Source organism: Ranitomeya variabilis, chromosome 3, assembly GCF_051348905.1.
Source record: "Ranitomeya variabilis isolate aRanVar5 chromosome 3, aRanVar5.hap1, whole genome shotgun sequence".
NCBI lineage: Eukaryota > Metazoa > Chordata > Amphibia > Anura > Dendrobatidae > Ranitomeya > Ranitomeya variabilis.
In genome coordinates this window covers 651,208,805-651,230,308 of record NC_135234.1, presented here as the reverse complement: position 1 = coordinate 651,230,308, position 21,504 = coordinate 651,208,805, and the positions used below count along the sequence as shown (strand labels likewise).

The window sequence follows — 21,504 nt, the reverse complement described above, 5'->3', positions numbered from 1 at the left end:
TCTGCGGTCCCTCCTTCCACTAGGCCTCCACTGGCCAGACCACTGCTGCCCATGTACCCCTGGAACCAATTATAAAGTGCCTACAGCCAGCCCATTTTATCATGTTAGGCCTTCGAAGCCTGTCTGCGGTCCTTCCTTCCACTAGGCCTCCACTGACCAGACCACTGCTGCCCGTGTACCCCTGGAACCAATTTTAAAGTGCCTACAGCCAGCCCATTTTATTGTGTTAGGCCTCCGAAGCCTGTCTGCGGTCCCTCCTTCCACTAGGCCTCCACTGACCAGACCACTGCTGCCCGTGTACCCCTGGAACCAATTATAAAGTGCCTACAGCCAGCCCATTTTATCATGTTAGGCCTTCGAAGCCTGTCTGCGGTCCTTCCTTCCACTAGGCCTCCACTGACCAGACCACTGCTGCCCGTGTACCCCTGGAACCTATTTTAAAGTGCCTACAGCCAGCCCATTTTATCATGTTAGGCCTTCGAAGCCTGTCTGCGGTCCCTCCTTCCACTAGGCCTCCACTGACCAGACCACTGCTGCCCGTGTACCCCTGGAACCAATTATAAAGTGCCTACAGCCAGCCCATTTTATCATGTTAGGCCTCCGAAGCCTGTCTGCGGTCCCTCCTTCCACTAGGCCTCCACTGACCAGACCACTGCTGCCCGTGTACCCCTGGAACCTATTTTAAAGTGCCTACAGCCAGCCCATTTTATTATGTTAGGCCTTCGAAGCCTGTCTGCGGTCCCTCCTTCCACTAGGCCTCCACTGGCCAGACCACTGCTGCCCATGTACCCCTGGAACCAATTATAAAGTGCCTACAGCCAGCCCATTTTATCATGTTAGGCCTTCGAAGCCTGTCTGCGGTCCTTCCTTCCACTAGGCCTCCACTGACCAGACCACTGCTGCCCGTGTACCCCTGGAACCAATTTTAAAGTGCCTACAGCCAGCCCATTTTATTGTGTTAGGCCTCCGAAGCCTGTCTGCGGTCCCTCCTTCCACTAGGCCTCCACTGACCAGATCACTGCTGCCCGTGTACCCCTGGAACCAATTATCAAGTTTATAAGCGTGTCCCGAGGAACACTCCGGTATAAAACATTAGAAAATATAAAAATAAGTATTTTGCTTATAATAAAGAAAATACTGGAGAGATATCAAATGCATACATTTTAACATTAAAAACAAAAACACATACAACCAAAAACTGGTACAGTACCAAAATTGGCCACCAGCTACAAAAACTTTCTCCTGCAAGTAGTTAACTGAAAGGTTTTTTTCCATTGAAAACACAGATATGGCATCCACCGAGTGTTGTCCTGTCGCGTCTTCTTTATATTATTGCAAAGAAGCTGCAACTGAATAAAGCTGTGCTTCAACCTTCTGGCTTTCGGCCTATAGTATCAGATATTAAACTGCATTTGGCCTTCAACTTTGGTTACGGCCTACTAACGGTGTCTGCCCCTCCCTGGTGTTGTCCTCAACTGAATACAGCTGAGCTTCAACCTTCTGGCTTTCATTAAGTGTTTTTTAAAAAACAAAATGGTGGTTAGGGCCTACTAACGGTGTCTGCCCCTCCCTGGTGTTGCCCTCAACTGAATAAAGCTGAGCTTCAACCTTCTGGCTCTCATTAAGTGCTGTGTTTTTAAAAAATGGTGGTTAGGGCCTACTAACGGTGTCTGCCCCTGCCTGGTGTTGTCCTCCACTGAATACAGCTGAGCTTCAACCTTCTGGCTCTCATTAAGTGTTTTTTAAAAAACAAAATGGTGGTTAGGGCCTACTAACGGTGTCTGCCCCTTCCTGGTGTTGCCCTCAACTGAATAAAGCTGAGCTTCAACCTTCTGGCTTTCGGCCTATAGTATCAGATATTAAACTGCATTTGGCCTTCAACTTTGGTTACGGCCTACTAACGGTGTCTGCCCCTCCCTGGTGTTGTCCTCAACTGAATACAGCTGAGCTTCAACCTTCTGGCTTTCATTAAGTGTTTTTTAAAAAACAAAATGGTGGTTAGGGCCTACTAACGGTGTCTGCCCCTCCCTGGTGTTGCCCTCAACTGAATAAAGCTGAGCTTCAACCTTCTGGCTCTCATTAAGTGCTGTGTTTTTAAAAAATGGTGGTTAGGGCCTACTAACGGTGTCTGCCCCTGCCTGGTGTTGTCCTCCACTGAATACAGCTGAGCTTCAACCTTCTGGCTCTCATTAAGTGTTTTTTAAAAAACTAAATGGTGGTTAGGGCCTACTAACGGTGTCTGCCCCTCTCTGGTGTTGCCCTCAACTGAATAAAGCTGAGCTTCAACCTTCTGGCTTTCGGCTTATAGTATCAGATATTAAACTGCATTTGGCCTTCAACTTTGGTTACGGCCTACTAACGGTGTCTGCCCCTCCCTGGTGTTGTCCTCAACTGAATACAGCTGAGCTTCAACCTTCTGGCTCTCATTAAGTGTTTTTTAAAAAACAAAATGGTGGTTAGGGCCTACTAACGGTGTCTGCCCCTCCCTGGTGTTGCCCTCAACTGAATAAAGCTGAGCTTCAACCTTCTGGCTCTCATTAAGTGCTGTGTTTTTAAAAAATGGTGGTTAGGGCCTACTAACGGTGTCTGCCCCTGCCTGGTGTTGTCCTCCACTGAATACAGCTGAGCTTCAACCTTCTGGCTCTCATTAAGTGTTTTTTAAAAAACAAAATGGTGGTTAGGGCCTACTAACGGTGTCTGCCCCTCCCTGGTGTTGCCCTCAACTGAATAAAGCTGAGCTTCAACCTTCTGGCTTTCGGCCTATAGTATCAGATATTAAACTGCATTTGGCCTTCAACTTTGGTTACGGCCTACTAACGGTGTCTGCCCCTCCCTGGTGTTGTCCTCAACTGAATACAGCTGAGCTTCAACCTTCTGGCTCTCATTAAGTGTTTTTTAAAAAACAAAATGGTGGTTAGGGCCTACTAACGGTGTCTGCCCCTCCCTGGTGTTGCCCTCAACTGAATAAAGCTGAGCTTCAACCTTCTGGCTCTCATTAAGTGCTGTGTTTTTAAAAATTGGTGGTTAGGGCCTACTAACAGTGTCTGCCCCTGCCTGGTGTTGTCCTCCACTGAATACAGCTGAGCTTCAACCTTCTGGCTCTCATTAAGTGTTTTTTAAAAAACAAAATGGTGGTTAGGGCCTACTAACGGTGTCTGCCCCTGCCTGGTGTTGTCCTCCACTGAACAAAGCTGAGTTTCCACCTTCTGGCTCTTTTTTTTTTTTTTAAATTGCTGGATGGGGCCTAATAGCTCTGTTTGCTCCTCCCTGGTGTTTGTCCTCAACTAAAAAAAGCTGAGCTTCAACCTTATGGCTTTCGGCCTATAGTATCAGATATTAAACTGCATTTGGCCTATTAGTGTGTTTGGGCCCTTAAAACAGTGTCTGCTGCTCCTGGGTTTGCTACTCCACTCAACAAAGCAATGCCGCCTGTTTAGTCCTGTTACCAATTTTGAACTGCATTTAGCCTACTTTATTCTTTGGCCCTATATCTGTTTCCTCCTCATCCTGCCCACTGCCCAGCCACTGCTACATGAGTCTGCTGGTACATTGACCTAGACCACTACATTCCCCTTGCACTCTACACAGCCAGAATCTGACCCTGCTGAAAGTCAGGTTCCCCTTCCCGCATGTTATACCACCTTACACAGGGACAAAGAGGAAGGTGCAGATGAAAGTACAGGTTCCTTCATCAGGTGGGGGGGGCATACTCGTTGGCGACGTCACTGGCACAGGGCCCCTCAGAGTACGCAAAAGTGTCGCTGCTGGTGGGAGGCGCCCCCGCCGTGCAAACACACCGCAGTACTTTGAGGGGCCCTGTGCCAGTGCCAATGCCAACGAGTGGGCCCCCCTGCTTGCTTAGGATCACAGCACTTGCAAACTTGACATACTTACCTCTCACTGCTCCACCGCCGTGACGTAGTCCATGTTTCCTGTGCCCACTAAAACCTTGAACCAGCCCTACCCCCCCACAACTTTTGCCAAATGACCCCCAATTTCCAGTGCCCAACTATTATTATAAAGTTAATTTAGATTGACAAGCTTCAGAAAACAAGAATGGATGTTTTTGGCATTAAAATGGGCACTGTAGGTGTTTTCCTGGCCTCCACTCACTGCCGGCTATGCTTCCCCATTGACTTGCATTGGGTTTCGTGTTTCGGTCGATCCCCGACTTTTAGCGATAATCGGTCGACTTCACTCGACTCGACTCTGGACTAAGTCGGGTTTCACAAAACCCGACTCGATCTTAAAAAAATGAAAGTCGCTCAACCCTAGTTTTGATAGCTTTTTATTGCTTTTTTATGACAGGTGCTTAGACAAAAAAAACAACAGTTTTTGTGTTTAATTTTTTTTCTGTATGATTTTTACTGTGTGGGTTAAACAGTTTTAGGGTATGTACACACAATGTCTTCTTTAGGCGGGTGTGCTCTGAAACCCATCCAAAAAACAGCTTCAGAATCCTGAAAAGAATGCACATATGCACTAAAATGTCAAAACGATTTGCCGTTCATATGTTCAGTCTTTTTTAGCTTTTTTTTTTAACCACTCCAGACCTCCAGAGCCGCAAAGAGGGTAAACAAAGTGACCTGACCATTCTTCAGGTGGATTCCGCTTGTAAGCCACTCACTATTGTATACATAATGTAAAACAGATACCAGCAGCAAAGGCGCTGCAAAAAATTACACAAATGATGCCAAAAAGGACAATTTTGGAAAAACACCTCCAGCGTTTTTCTGAAGAATCTTCCTTTTGTAAAACCAGGCGGGTACACCGGCATCTAAACAACGTCATGTGCACATACCCTTATGTTTTCATTGTCTGGACTTTTTAAGGACCCAGCAATACCAAAAATGCCTATTTTTTTTAAAGTATTTATTTATATTTAACTGGGTATATCAGCATGCTTTTAATCTTTATATCTTCTTAATTGTTTTAAATATATTTTTGTTAAATTAATTTTTACTTCACACTTTACTTTTTAGACCTCATAGGGGACTTCAACCTGCGATTATTTGATTGATTGTTCTAAATAGAGCAATACTACAGTATTGCAGTAAATAGACAAATCACAATCTCCAATGAAGCCAATGTTATGGCTGGACTTCACAGGAATACCAACAACAAAAAACTCCCATATATGTAATACATGTGGGAATATGAAGAGATCCAAAACAGATTGAGATTAAAGTTCAACTTTATTAAATATAAATTAAAAAATACAAATATAAAAAACAAATGCCATCAAGGGACTCCAAGCGGAAAAAGAGGGGAATATATTGCACCAAAATTAGTATTAGTAACCAAGGGCATGGAATGCACTTGTAAGAGCCTACCCTATAAAGTAACCAAAAATGTGCAAAACTATTGGACTACATGTAAACAATATCAAAATGTTGTTACCCCTCATAAGTAGTACAATCAGAAACCGGTATTGGACTACATGTAAATAATATCCCAATATAGATACCCCTTTTAAGAAGGTACAATCAAAAACTGGTAAATAATGAGACATAAAACAATATCAATCACAATTTCATGACACCCAATGAACACATGCAATAGTAACCCTATAATAACTGTAATAAGTCTATATCTTGTGCCCTAGATTGTTATACCCATATTATATTAATAAAGGCTACATTACCAGTAACAAGAGGCCAAAGTGCACAGCTCGGTGTCCCCTCACCCCGACGCGCGTTTCGCCACCAGCTTTTTTTTTTTAATCTATATGTTGACTTTTTAATTTATGTATTTCTGGTTGATCAAAGACGCACAGACTTTTGTTTGTATAAGCCTGTAATATTAACTTCTAAGTTGACATTTGGTGTAACATATTGTGCTGTTATCCTGGATGACTAGCCCCTTCAAGACGCAGCCCTTTTTCGTTTTTGTGAAAAACTTTTTTTTAAACATTTGCCATGCTTCAATAGCCTCCATGGGAGGCTAGAAGCTGGCATAGCCTGATCGGCTCTGCTACATAGCAGCGATCATCAGATCGCTCCTATGTAGCTGAATTACAGGCTTGCTATGAGCGCCGACCACAGGGAGACCTCAGGTTGTCATGCCGACGCATCGCTGACCCCTGATCATGTGACAGGGGTCGGCGATGCGAGCATTTCCGGCAGCGCGGCTGGAATCAGTAGCTAAATACCGCTCAGTGTTTGACAACGGCATTTAACTAGTTAATAGCGACAGGTGGATTGCGATTCCTCCTGCCTCTATTGCATGCACATGTCAGCTGTACAAAACAGCTGACATATCCCGACTTTGATCTGGGCTCAGCGCCGGAGCCCACATCAAAGGGGGAGACATGACACGCGCCGTACTAGTACAGCGCATGTCGTGAAGGAGCTAGAGATGCAGGATAATTGAACAATGATGTTTGCTGATATGCTAATTACACATTGTCCAGGCGAGCTAGCTTGTTGAATTGTTAAAACAGAGGAGGAAAAACTCCATTCTTCCCCTTTACCTCTGGATGCTGGTTTGAAGGACAGTTGTTAACTATAAAAACAGGATATATGCGCTTCTGTAACAGATACCTCCATATACAGATATACATCCAGATATCCAAGAGATCCAGAGACTCTTTACAAGACAGCAACCAAGACATCATGGCTCCATCATGAGGGACATAGATTTGACATTCCACAGGATGCCAGTTTAGGTAGACCATAACGCTGACTGAAAGAATACAGATTTGCTCCATTGACCATCACTGAACAATGGATACATTTGGGGTAGTCAGGATTTGGACCCATCTGTCACCTGAGACCCATGGATATGATTGTGAAAGCCAGGAATGGGACCCATGGAGATGTTCAGAGAAGACAGGTTGTGACCCTCCAGTCAACTAGTGTTGAACCTCAGTGGACTTTCAGCTTCCTAAGCTTGTGGTTACCTCCTTTCTGTGTGTGCCACAGGTGGGGTAGTCGGCCCTGGAATCTCTGAAGTAAGAGCTGCTCTTATTTCAGTGAGTCAGAGGAAGGGTGAAACTCTGTACTTTGCACCATCTTGGGTATCCTGGGACAGTTCTGTGTGTTATTTGCCTGTTTTGTGGTTCAGTAAAGAATTGTCACATTGTTTTACCCTCACCCTGAGTTGTCTGATTAGTATTATGCCGACGGTAAAAGGAGAGCGAGCGTTCGGTGGGATGATCCCTGGTCCATGCAGTTTGGGCTAGCAGACCCAGGGCATCTGCTGACCCCCATGTCTCCACAATGTCCAAGCAAGATCACACATCTTAAACAGACTTAGTCAGCGCAGAATGATTTTCAAACCAAGTACAGGTGCTCGGTGTATAATGGTGAGGCCAAACCTTTATGTGCACATTCCCACCTGCTTGTCTCCCCTCTTTCTCCACCCACCTTTCTTTGATTGACAGCTCTGGCTTCATAGAGCCAGAGAAGGGTGGAGATTAGTGATGAGCGAACATGCTTGGATAATACGTTATCCGAGCACGTTAGCTCATCAGTGCCATAACTATAAACTTCGGGGCCCCGGGGCAAAACTTCATAGTGGGGCCCCTCAACCTTTCAATCACTAGAGGTTGTGCGGAATGTGGTGAAGCCTGCTACGCATGATAGTCTCTCCTGTCCTCCGGGTGACATTGTCTGACATGAATATAGGAGCTGGGTATTTTATGAGAAATTAAAGTAATAAAATACAATTTTTTACCATCAGTTTGGGGCCCCGGGGCAGTGCCCCGGCTGCCCCGGTTGTAGTTACAGCCCTGTTGCTCATCACTAGTAGAAATAGATGGATAACAAGCAGGTGGGAAGGTATAGTTAAATGTTTGGCCCTGCCAAAAAGCACAAAGCACTTGGTTTGAGCAGTCAGTCTGTGCTGACAGAGTCTCTTTAACTACCACAGTCAGCAGTTTACATTTAAGGGGTTAATAACAGCAATTGGAGCTAGCTCCAATCATTGCTGTTAGGGCTCGCTCACACCGCTGTATACATCGGATGAGCCCTATCCTATTTTTTAAAAGATACCATTCGGACCAATGTTATTCAGTGGGGCACTGCTGATGACTAATTTTTTTCACTAAGTCTGTCAGTGAAAAAAAAAATCACAGAATGCTGTAATATCACTGTGAAATCAGATGCCACTCACCCATTCAAGTCTATGGGTGCGTGGAAAACATCAGACTGCATTTGGATGACATCTGAGTGCAGTCCGATTTCCACTGACTCACACAATGGAAAAGATGGAGGAATTTTGTTCTCCATCTTCTCCTCACATTGTGCTACGGGTCTCTCATCTGAAAGAATTGGATCACGCTATGCTGACCCTCAGATTAAATTCTGGTGAGAGTTTGATTGCAGTGTCAATAGCATAATCGACCCAATTTTGTCAGATAAGAGAAACTATGATCATGTGACCTTGGCCTTAGATGAAGACCTTGATAATGGGGTGTTTTGGAGCAGACGATCCTGATCCATTAAGATGCCCTTTTTTTAACTTTATTTTTTAATCACCATAAGGGACTTTAACCTGTGATGGCTTATACCACTGCATATAATGCAAAACTACTGTATTTCCATATATAGCATAAATTGTGGTTTCCTATACGATTAAATTTCAGAGGAGGGCCAACATGGCAGCGAATCATGGTAGCCCCATTGGTTACCTACCATCACACCACGACAGGGTGGCAGGGGCTGGTGAGCGGGTGCTGCAGCGATCATGCTATTTAAATGCTGCTGTCAGAGACTTACAGTGCCATTTAAATACCGTATATACTCGAGTATAAGCCGAGATTTTCAGCCCACTTTTTTGGGCTGAAAGTGACCCTCTCGGCTTATACTCGAGTCAGTGTTGGCGGGGGGGGTCGGCGGGTGAGGGGGAGCGGCGGCTGTTATATACTTACCTGCTCCTGGCGCTGTCCCTGCATGTCCCATGGTCTCCGGGCACCGCTTCCTGTGTTCAGCTGTCACGTGGTACCGCTCATTAAAGTAATGAATATGCACGCATATTCATTACTCTAATGAGCGGTACATGACCGCTGAACATAGGAAGATGCCGCCGGCTCCCGGAGACCATCTGACAGTGAGACGCTGCCAGGGACCGCGCCAGGAGCAGGTGAGTATATCGGGGGAGGTGAGCATTTCGCGATAGTCACCTTCCTCGCTCCATCGCTGCGCGCTGCTCTGTCTTCCGTCCTCTGGCTGTGACTGTAGAGGTCAGAGGGCGCGATGACGCGATTAGTGTGCGCGCCGCCCTCTGCCTGAACAGTCAGTGCAGAGGATGGAAGACAGAGCGGCGCGCAGCGATGGAATGTGGAAGGTGACTATCGCAAGTGCCGGGGGCCTGAGCGAAGAGAGGCGAGTATGTGATTTTTTTTATTTTAATCGCAGCAACAGCAAATGGGGCAAATGTATGGATCATCTCATGGGGCCCCTAATGTGTGGAGCATCTCATGGGGCATATATGAGGAGCATCTTATGGGGCATATATGAGGAGCATCTTATGGGGCATAATGTATGGAGCATCTCATGGGGCCATAATGTGTGGAGCATCTAATGGGGCATATATGAGGAGCATCTTATGGGGCATATATGAGGAGCATCTTATGGGGCATAATGTATGGAGCATCTCATGGGGCCCCTAATGTGTGGAGCATCTCATGGGGCCATAATGTGTGGAGCATCTTATGGGGCCATCAACCTTTATGCAGCATTGTATGGGGCAAATGTTTCTATGGAGCATCTTATGGGGCCATTATTAACCTTTGTGCAGCATTATGTGGGGTATATTTTAATATGGAGCATCTTATGGGCCCATCATGAACTGTATGAAGCATTATATGGGGCTCCTGATTCAATATGGATATTCAAAAACACTTAACCTACTGATGTCTCAATTAATTTTACTTTTATTGGTATCTATTTTTATTTTTGACGTTAACCGGTAGCTGCTGCATTTCCCACCCTAGGCTTATACTCGAGTCAATAAGTTTTCCCAGTTTTTTGTGGCAAAATTAGGGGGGTCGGCTTATACTCGAGTATATACGGTAGATAAACAGCAGCTATCATGGCAAGCACTGATTGTTGCTGTTATAGGCAGTTTACGACTAGTTTTTACAGCCGGCACCTGCCTTGTCTTGAGCTCGCTAATTACATGCACACTTTGACATTCATACATACAGTGGGGCAAAAAAGTATTTAGTCAGTCAGCAATAGTGCAAGTTCCACCACTTAAAAAGATGAGAGGCGTCTGTAATTTACATCATAGGTAGACCTCAACTATGGGAGACAAACTGAGAAATAAAAATCCAGAAAATCACATTGTCTGTTTTTTTATCATTTTATTTGCATATTCTGGTGGAAAATAAGTATTTGGTCAGAAACAAACAATCAAGATTTCTGGCTCTCACAGACCTGTAACTTCTTCTTTAAGAGTCTCCTCTTTCCTCCACTCATTACCTGTAGTAATGGCACCTGTTTAAACTTGTTATCAGTATAAAAAGACACCTGTGCACACCCTCAAACAGTCTGACTCCAAACTCCACTATGGTGAAGACCAAAGAGCTGTCAAAGGACACCAGAAACAAAATTGTAGCCCTGCACCAGGCTGGGAAGACTGAATCTGCAATAGCCAACCAGCTTGGAGTGAAGAAATCAACAGTGGGAGCAATAATTAGAAAATGGAAGACATTCAAGACCACTGATAATCTCCCTCGATCTGGGGCTCCACGCAAAATCCCACCCCGTGGGGTCAGAATGATCACAAGAACGGTGAGCAAAAATCCCAGAACCACGCGGGGGGACCTAGTGAATGAACTGCAGAGAGCTGGGACCAATGTAACAAGGCCTACCATAAGTAACACACTACGCCACCATGGACTCAGATCCTGCAGTGCCAGACGTGTCCCACTGCTTAAGCCAGTACATGTCTGGGCCCGTCTGAAGTTTGCTAGAGAGCATTTGGATGATCCAGAGGAGTTTTGTGAGAATGTCCTATGGTCTGATGAAACCAAACTGGAACTGTTTGGTAGAAACACAACTTGTCGTGTTTGGAGGAAAAAGAATACTGAGTTGCATCCATCAAACACCATACCTACTGTAAAGCATGGTGGTGGAAACATCATGCTTTGGGGCTGTTTCTCTGCAAAGGGGCCAGGACGACTGATCCGGGTACATGAAAGAATGAATGGGGCCATGTATCGTGAGATTTTGAGTGCAAACCTCCTTCCATCAGCAAGGGCATTGAAGATGAAACGTGGCTGGGTCTTTCAACATGACAATGATCTGAAGCACACCGCCAGGGCAATGAAGGAGTGGCTTCGTAAGAAGCATTTCAAGGTCCTGGAGTGTCCTAGCCAGTCTCCAGATCTCAACCCTATAGAAAACCTTTGGAGGGAGTTGAAAGTCTGTGTTGCCAAGCGAAAAGCCAAAAACATCACTGCTCTAGAGGAGATCTGCATGGAGGAATGGGCCAACATACCAACAACAGTGTGTGGCAACCTTGTGAAGACTTACAGAAAACGTTTGACCTCTGTCATTGCCAACAAAGGATATATTACAAAGTATTGAGATGAAATTTTGTTTCTGACCAAATACTTATTTTCCACCATAATATGCAAATAAAATGATAAAAAAACAGACAATGTGATTTTCTGGATTTTTATTTCTCAGTTTGTCTCCCATAGTTGAGGTCTACCTATGATGTAAATTACAGACGCCTCTCATCTTTTTAAGTGGTGGAACTTGAACTATTGCTGAATGACTAAATACTTTTTTGCCCCACTGTACATGCATGCAGGGTGCGCAAAGGAGCTTAGAGTCTGATTAATAATGGTATTTACCATAATTTTTAAAAAAATCTCCCATAATTTCAATTAAAATGTGAATTGTTTGTGAAGCCAAGCTAAAGTATATTATATTTGGAACATCAACCTTGATAAATATTGTACATAACATCTGATATATTGTATCTCACTTTGTGCTGTGTTGTTTACCTGGATGGGTAGACGTAAATCCATAATGCTATAAAGTTTTCATGTCTCGGGCAGATTTTGAAATATAACTTATTAAAACAGAAGGTGAATAGTATTTAAAAAATAAAAAAAGTTTTATGTTCAACTGGATTTTTCATTAGCGCCCCGGAATTATAATCCTCCTTTTTTGATTAAATCCCTAAGAAAAGATTTAGCATTTGGAAGAATAGGCTAACCATGGTGAGAAGCAGGTTGCTGTAATGTATGATGGAAGAGAATATAATACAGCTAAGCCTGGACCGGCTACTGAATAGAAGGGGCCACTAGGGAATTGTTAGCTACAAGGAAGGGTCTCAGTATTATCAGCTTTGATCTCCGACTTAGAGGGGTTTGAATGGCTGGGAGAAATGTTAATCTTCCAGACCACACCTTCAATCCATTTTTCCTCACTATTATACATAAGAAGAGGACAGAAGGTAGTCTTTTAGCAATGAGGAAAATCAATGATAAAGTGTTGTGCTTTATGGCTATTACAATACAGTAATCAGGGATTAGATTACTTGAAAGCCTTTATTGCTACACATGTAGCCCACCTTATGTGAATATGGTATTTTATATATTAGATTCCATGTTGTAATCTAGGAGACCAATTTACCTGCAATATCAATATTATCTTAATCAGGGTGGCATTTATCATTAGACCCAGTATACCTATGCTGGCAGTTTATGTGATAGCTCTTTCTCTGCACCACAATCATGTCAAACTTTTAAGACTTTATTTGCAACTTAAAGGGAATCTGTCACTCTGTTATTGCTACCTCATCTGAGAGCAACATAATGTAGGCAAACAGACCCTGATTCCTACAATGTATCACTTAGTTTACTGGGTGCAGCAGTTGTGACACAGTCAAAGTTCTTAGATGTAGCATTAAGCAGAGCTGAGAAAGCTAACCCCACCCACACCAGACTCTGTATATTGTCTATTGACAGTGAGCTGCTAATCAGAGAAAGGGGCAGAGTCGGTCTAACATGAGCGTGAGATCTAGTCTGGCAGTGACTATTTTCTGGTAATAAAATCTTCATTTTAAGTAAACAACAGCACACACAGCCTGATAAGTAACACATCCATGTATTCAGTGTTTTATCCCCTACATCATGCTGTCATCAGATTACATAGTAAAAATCTGCTGACAGATTCCCTTTTAAAATCTCTTGTTTTCTTAAGCCAGCATTTATACAGTTTTGTGAAAAGTTTTAAGTCGACACAGAAAATATACAGCAAGGTAAGAATTTGTTTATATATTCAAGCAACAGTTAATTTTATCAATGAATAAAATCCACAGTGAATGAAGAGAGAGAAATCTAAATCAATATTTGGTGTGGCTGTCCTTTCAAAACAGCATCAATGTTTCTAGGTACAGTTGTGCTCAATTTTTGAAGGATTTCGGCAGGAAGATTGTTCCAAACAACATGGAGAACTAACAACAGATCTTCTGTAGATGTAGTCTTGCGCAAATCACTCTGTCCCTTCAAGTGATCACAGACAGACTCGATGATCATCAAATATTTATTTGATATAGACTTTTCTTTTTATTGCTCATTTGCATTTTAATTGATAAAAATAAACTATTACACTTCTATTTTTTATTTTTAACCCCTTCATGACCGTGGGATTTTTCGTTTTTCCGTGTTTGTTTTTCACTCCCCTCCTTCCCAGAGCCATAACTTTTTAATTTTTCCGTCAATTTGGCCATGTGAGGGCTTATTTTTTGCGGGACAAGTTGTACTTTTGAACGACATCATTGGTTTTACCATGTCATGTACTAGAAAACAGGAAAAAAATTCCAAGTGCGGTGAAATTTGAAATTGCAAAAAAAGTGCAATCCCACACTTGTTTTTTGCTTGGCTTTTTTGCTAGGTTCACTAAATGCTAAAACTGACCTGCCATTATGATTCTCCAAGTCATTACGAGTTCATAGACACCTAACATGACTAGGTTATTTTTTACCTAAGTGGTGAAAAAAAAATCCAAACTTTGCTAAAAAAAAATAAAAAAAAAAAAAAAATTGCGCCATTTTCCGATACTTGTAGCATCTCCATTTTTCATGATCTGGGGTCGGTTGAGGGCTTATTTTTTGCGTGCTGAGCTGGCGTTTTTAATGATTCCAATTCGGTGCAGAGACGTTCTTTTGATCGCCCGTTATTGCATTTTAATGCAATGTCGTGGCGACCAAAAAAACGTAATTCTGGCATTTCGATTTTTTTTCCCGTTACGCCGTTTAGCGATCAGGTTAATGCTTTTTTTATTGATAGATCGGGCGATTTTGAATGTGGCGATACCAAATATGTGTAGATTCGATTTTTTTTTATTGATTTATTTTGATTGGGGCGAAAGGGGGGTGATTTAAACTTTTATATTTTTTTATTTTTTTCACATTTTTTTTACTTTTTTTTTTAACTTTTGCCATGCTTCAATAGCCTCCATGGGAGGCTAGAAGCAGGCACAGCGTGATCGCCTCTGCTACATAGCAGCGATCTGCTGTTCGCTGCTATGCAGCAGAAAATCAGGTGTGCTGTGAGCGCCGACCACAGGGTGGCGCTCACAGCTACCGGCGATCAGTAACCATAGAGGTCTCAAGGACCTCTATGGTTACAATGGAGAAGCATCGCCGACCTCCGATCATGTGACGGGGGTCGGCGATGCCGTCATTTCCGGCCGCCCGGCCCGATGCGGTAGTTAAATGCCGCTGTCTGCGTTTGACAGCGGCATTTAACTAGTTAATAGCGGCAGGTGAATCGTGATTTCACCCGCCGCTATTGCAGGCACATGTCAGCTGTTTTGATGCGGAGCCCTGCATCAAAGCAGGGGAGCTGACATCGGACATACTATACCGTCCGATGTCAGTAAGGGGTTAAACCTTACTTTTGTATACTTTTTCCACACCTGCCTAAAACTTTTGCACAGTACTATATAAAGATAAAAATAAAATGATACCTATTGCTATCTTCTTAATCAATTATTGCTTTATCATGGATGACACGTTATTATTTTTCTTGCCTACAAGCACTGCAATGGCTTTGAACATCACCAACAGAGTTCAACACTTTCAACAATTTATTGGTATGGTCATCTCTGAAAGTAACCATATATACAGTGATTCTTCGCCCAGAAAAAAAGACCATCTCTTGGTGAAAATTACCTTTCTGTTGTCTTTATGGAAAACCATGTCTTTTCTGTAAAGACCATATTTTTCTGTGGCCAATTTCTGATGCAGAGAAGCAATTGGCCACATACTGAAAGAGAGGACTATGTCAGATGACATACTGAATGAGAGGACTATGTCAGAGGACATACTGAAGGAAAGGACTATGTCAGAGGTTTTTCGTCCAACCCCCGCGGGTTACTTTTGTTTCTCTTCATTTTATCAAAAGTGCATCAGGATATTAGTACTCACTATCGGCTATATTGAAACATCATTCTGACTAAATTCAATCTTCGGCTTTAATTACTACATTAACTATATTAACTCTTTAATATACTCTGTCAAAGTGCAACGATTAAACATTCCCTTTAAGGGTTCCAACAATATTCAAGCCTTTTTTGTTTTAATACTGAGGCAGTGCAAATGCATCAATCACACTAATGTTCAAGTCAATCAAAAGTTTAAAACAGCAATAACGATGCGAGGGACCCGTCATTAACCCTTAACGTTGGTCTTGGGCGGGCTACAAGGCGTGTATCCAGACCCGGAATCCTGCCGCGCCAGACGGGTTTTTCTTAAGGTCTCTGGAAAACAAAACACTTTCTAGCAACATTAGAAACAGTCTCTTTAGAACCAGTCTCTTTATCAGCTTCTTTTGCAAAACCAGTAGGAAGGCAAACTATTTACAGCAAAGTTTTGACCATGCACAGTCCATGATTCTCAGTTTGTTAAGGCAACTTGTGCAAATACGTGCAAAACTTAGGATCCTCTTAAAACTGAGGACCCCTTTAAGTGAAAACCCTGGTAGGGTTTATTTAACATTTGAACGGTAGCAGCAAAGAGTTAACGGTTAACTATATACAGTAATTTTCAGATTCTTCTTTTTTCTTTCTCTTATGCTGGGAGCGGGCCTACCAGTGACTCGTCGGCCTGCAGTGTGGCACAGTCGGTGGCCGCGGTAAGGTCAGTCACTGGAGCGGAGTCAGTAGCTGGAGTGGGGTCGGTCACCGGGGCAGGGTCGTTCCTCATACCTGCTTCAGATGCGGTCCCTCTGGTGCCAGTCTGCTCCGCCTCCGCTGGGGTCTGGAATGCTGGTTGCAGGGCCTTGTGCTGTGGCGTTGTAATCTCTGTTTGCAGCATCTCGCTTTCTGGCAGGGCCTTGCTTTCTGGCTTCGGAGCGCCGGAACTTCTTTTTTGCTCCGGACCAGATGAGGCTGACAGGTGCGTTCTTCCTCTTCTTTCCTCAGGAGGTCCCGATTCATCGTTGGTGAAGGGTGCAGTTCTTGCAGGCCCTGGCTGGGAGAGTCCTCGTGCACCATCCCACGCTCCGGGGTCCGCTCACCTCCCTTTGCCATCTTGACTACTGGTTCTCTGCAGCCACACGCACACGCTGCTCCTCTACTTCTTGGGGGCGGGGCTCCTCCTTCACTTTGTTCCCGCCATTGCAAATCAGGAGGCGGACCTCTTTGGCAGATTTGCAGGTCCTCATCGAGTAATAGCATTCGTAGGGGGCATTCAGCACTGTTAGCGTCACTTTGGTAGTCTCCTCCCATGATGGCACACCCTTCTTCTCCAGCGCTCCTCGTGGCGCTGTAAAGGCAGCAGTTTTGGTAGCAATTTTGGTGGTCTTTTTGCAATACACAGTCTCACAATAAAACACGGTTCAGGCACAGTCTCTAGGCACACATGACCCAATTCACAGGGTTTAGTAGATCCTGTTCGTGACGCCAAAATGGATCGCCCCCTAAGGGTCATGGGGTACTCGGTACTGGGTCATTTGGTTCACAGGGGGATGTCACGGTGGCTGACCCGGTCCGTGGCCCTGGGACGTCCGTGTAAAAGGGAAAGGTCTTTAAGGGGAATGTTCATGACGCCACCTGTGGTATTCGGTCAGGGTGACCGACACTGCTTTAAGGGGTCCGCTGGGGCGATGTTATGGCAGCTAGATGGTATACCTTCCCACAGGTGAAGTGTATCCCCAAGGCTTCCCAGTGTGCAGATGGTGAATTATGAATGGCGCAGTGAAGAACGAGGACACAGGGTTGCAGTCTCTTTACCTTTACTGAAGACTTCAGCATCTACAGTCCAGGGCACCAGATTACAGGGCAGACAGAGTCTGGCTGGTTTGGAGGCAAGTCCAGAGTTCCCTTATCCAGGTGGAAATCAGTAGCCTTCCTTTGCGCTGTGGTGTAGTCCCTTACTGCATATGGCTTCACATAAGGGTCTCACAGATGCGATGTTTCGCTCTCTCTGTCCCCCATATAGGATAGGACAAAACCCGTATGACTGGTGACTTGAGCCTGTTTATATGGTCTCTTAGATAATCCAGCTCTGTAGATGTCACTGTGCCTCCTGGGTTTAAGTGTGGACAGGTAACCTGCAATTAGCTGTCCTCCCGGTCTTTGGAATAAAGCGTAGAGGTCCTTACTCCCTCGGTGTTCCGGCTACCAGGATGTTGCGCCTCAGAAGGAGACAACTTGAGCGGGGCTGGTCCCCTTCTGGTATCCTCTCCTTTGCTTTGACTTCCTTCACGCTCACTGCAATACAGTTCTGCCTTTCAATGTCTCTTTCTGGGAGCTGCAGCTCTGAGGGCATGCACAGCTCCTTTTACCTTCCATCCTCCTCAGACTCTGGTCTGGAACTGACTAACAGAATTCCTGTCTGGAGCTCTGCCAGGAACTGACTAACTTTACCTACAGACTACCAGTTCTATATATATATGTAGAGTGTCCTAATAAATAGGGTCAGGAGCTCTCCCTGGTGGCCTGGAGTGTGAAATGTGTTGCATGTTTGTGGAACCTGGATGCAGTTATCCTTCTTTGCCTCCAAGCGTAGCATCACTCTCCCCGAGAGGAAAGCAATACCACTGCGATGACCAGGACCCTGGGGCGCCACAGAGGACTATTTCAGATGACAAACTGAAGGAGGGGACTATGTCAGAGGACATACTGAAGGAGAGGACTATGTCAGAGGACATACTGAAGGAGAGGATTATGTCAGAGGACATACTGAAGGAGAGGACTATGTCAAAGGATATACTGAAGGAGGACTATATCAGAGGACATATTGAAGAAGAGGACTATGTCAGAGGACATACTAAGGAGAGGACTATGTCAGAGGACGAACTGAAGGAGAGGACTATGTCAGAGGACATACTGAAGGAGATGACTATGTCAGAGGACATACTGAAGGAGAGAACTATGTCAGAGGACATACTGAAGGAGAGGATTATGTCAGAGGACACACTGGAGAGGACTATGTCAGAGGACACACTGAAGGAGAGGACTATGTCAGAGGATGAACTGAAGGAGGGGACTATGTCAGAGGACATACTGAAGGAGAGGACTATGACAGAGGACAAACTGAAGGAGGGGACTATGTCAGAGGACATACTGAAGGTGGGGACTATGTCAGAGGACATACTGAAGGAGAGGACTATGTCAGAGGACATACTGAAGGAGGAGACTATGTCAGAGGACATACTGAAGGAGAGGACTATATCAGAGGACATACTGAAGAAGAGGACTATGTTAGAGGACGAACTGAAGGAGGGGACTATGTCAGCGGACATACGAAAGGAGAGAAATTTGTCAGAGGACAGAAACTGATGAGCTCCGTCTTATCTATGCTGTCCTGTTTTTAGCATTTAATGGTTAGGGGAAACTTGGAATGTTTCTGGGTTTTTTTGCATGTAAGAATAATGGATGGTAAAAATTGGTACATGGACCAATAATTGATGAGAACCAGATCAACCAAACTGATAAGTCATTCTATTTTTTCTTGTATAAAAATAAAGGAAAACAGATGCCTTAATGAGGCCTTATAAAACTGAAAAATCTAAAATATTTTCTTTGAGAGGTCCACCCTATAATAGACCATTTTTTGTGCAATTTTGGTGGTCAACCAACTGTACTTGATATAAGGGAAACCTCCAGTCCTTACCTGTGATGTGTTTCTTGTCCACATAAAGAGATAACCATTTGCCAGAAAATACAAGAATTAATTTTTTAGGAGATATTGGTAATTATTTAAACTTTCCTATGTCCAGTAAGTGCCACAATCTTGAAGCGAACATCTATATAATAAAATCTGGTATTTACTATGAAGCCCCAATATTACAAATGACGTAGCATACCTATCGCCTCTACTTTTAGTAGCTGTTCTAGGTGTTGCAAACTATAATGTAAGCAGTAGTAACGTAGAAAAATCAAAGAAGGAATTATTCAATGTACACAGCATGTTCCTTACTATAATTTGACAAAAGGCGACTCCACCTGTTCACGCATGTGTGGATCACTTCAGTGACAGCTATCAGGACAGGTGGCGGCTGGGTTTCTGTGTGTTTTCTCACCATAGTAAATATCTCCCAGGTGGAAAATCTACTTCTTAACCTCTCCAAGACAATATGAAGGGAAGGGACAAGTGTAAGCTTCCTCTGAAGGACAACATATGTTACCTTCCTGCTATAACATTGGTTTATATTAGCACTAGTCACAAAATGTGGATACATTCTGTATATGTTACTGCATAAATAACAAATTAATTACAACTAATCTTTGATATCTCCTACTCAATTAAAATCTCATTATAGTAACTATAATCCCTGACTCAGCACTTAAAATTTAAGGAAACACTTCCATATACATCTCTCATTACGTTTTGTCAACATAAAACCTCAAATGTTTGATTTTTTAAATAACTCGTTATATTGTTTACATATGATATAAACAGAATAAAAAATATATTTATTTTAAACAGTATGTTCTTTAGTAATGCAACTAAATTCCTTTTTTGGGTTACATATTAAAGGGTATTTGTCACCTGGTTTTTGCTACCCCATCTGAGAGCAGCATAGTATAGGGGCAGAGACCCTGATTCCAGCAATGTATCATTTACTGGGCTGCTTAGTTTTACTGCATATCTAGCAGTTTTCTGAATGCTGAGTGCTGTATAAACTGCCTCCCCACCACTGATTGGCAGCTTTCCGCCCATGTACAGTGTGCTCACAGATATCCCTCCTTTTTTTTTAAAAAAAAAATTCTTTTAAACTGTTTATTAAATCTTAATAAAAAACCATGTACAGTGTGCCCAGAAAGCAGCCAATCAGTGGTGAGGGCGGGGTTATGCACACCTCATGAATATGGAGGACTATGTGGCAACAGGTCCACTAGTCCTTTAAAGATCTCCTGCTTATAAAACAGTGATTTTATTAAAACCAGGCTCAGCAGCCCAGTAAATGACACATTGCTGTCTCTACTTTATGTTGCTTTCAGATTAGGTGGCAAAAACCTGGTAACAGATTCTATTAAGTAGTAGACAGGAATTCTTGTAGTTCAATTATGGGTCCAAAAATTTTCAAATTAAGCAAATTTCCATCAAAACTCATCAACCGATAAGTACTTCAAAGTCTACTGCTTGAGAAACAGATGCCACGTGGGACCTTAGTTGGAGGTTTCCTTAAATAGTATGTACCAAATACCAGTGTCATCTGGAACAGTAAAAGGACAACTCTGGTATGCTGACCACACTGGTAGAGTTGTGAAGAAAGCCATAATTAAAATTAGAAACAAGAAACAAGAGGTTTGGCGAGAAAAAGATCACTGGCTTTTGGTGGATGATTGCAAAAGAATATTATGGACAAATGAGCCTAAATCTGGCGATGTACAATAGCTGGAATTTGATGGACCTGTATGTTGGTGTATTGACTCTCCCCTATGGAATATGTTGGCAGGTTCCTCTACACGTTGGATGGTTGTCCAGCTCTGACGAAATTATTGTCATTAAACAAATGTGAATGGGGTCCTTTATGCCCCAAAAAATATCAGATTCTCGGCTATTTTCAAAACTTGAGGCCAGCCATTGCTTTTACAAGGAATGTTTGGCTGACAGCAATTCCTCCCATTTCAAGTTTGCAATATCTACAGGTAGAGAAATGTTGATATTTCTGATCAATTATTGTCATTAAAATACAATTACATTTTCAATAAGGTGCAAAATGTAGGCTAGTGTATGTGTGAGTCTGTCTGTACCTGGGTGTATTTGTGCTAAGTCAATATGTACTCGTCAATGTCCCTCACCTACAAATAGTCATAAAAAACTAACACCAAAAATACAGCCAGAAACGTTAAATTTGAAATACTTCAAAGCAGGAAAGAAGAAACCTAAAATACAAAACTTAGTTCATGCTGGATATTTGTATGCGGGGGGAAAAGGTAAACACATCACAGATCTTGTTTTGTGCCTTAAGGTTCATTTATTCGCATTTACTGGCTGCAAACCAGGGCAAACAGTAGTGCAAATAAAATGCTTTGAATACATTACTTTATCAAACAATCATTCAGTGTCTTCTTCCTAGGTAAA

General features: G+C 43.3%; 1 protein-coding gene and 1 long non-coding RNA gene across 2 annotated transcripts in view; one reads left to right on the top strand and one right to left on the bottom strand.

Moving 5' to 3' along the window:
* GLI1 (GLI family zinc finger 1) overlaps nucleotides 1–21,504 on the bottom strand; it is a 232,099-nt gene that overhangs the window by 144,706 nt on the left and 65,889 nt on the right. The gene's annotated exons all lie outside the window — the stretch shown is intronic.
* The window catches only part of LOC143818461 (uncharacterized), a 73,756-nt gene that overhangs the window by 50,982 nt on the left and 1,270 nt on the right, over nucleotides 1–21,504 (top strand). The window lies entirely within an intron of this gene.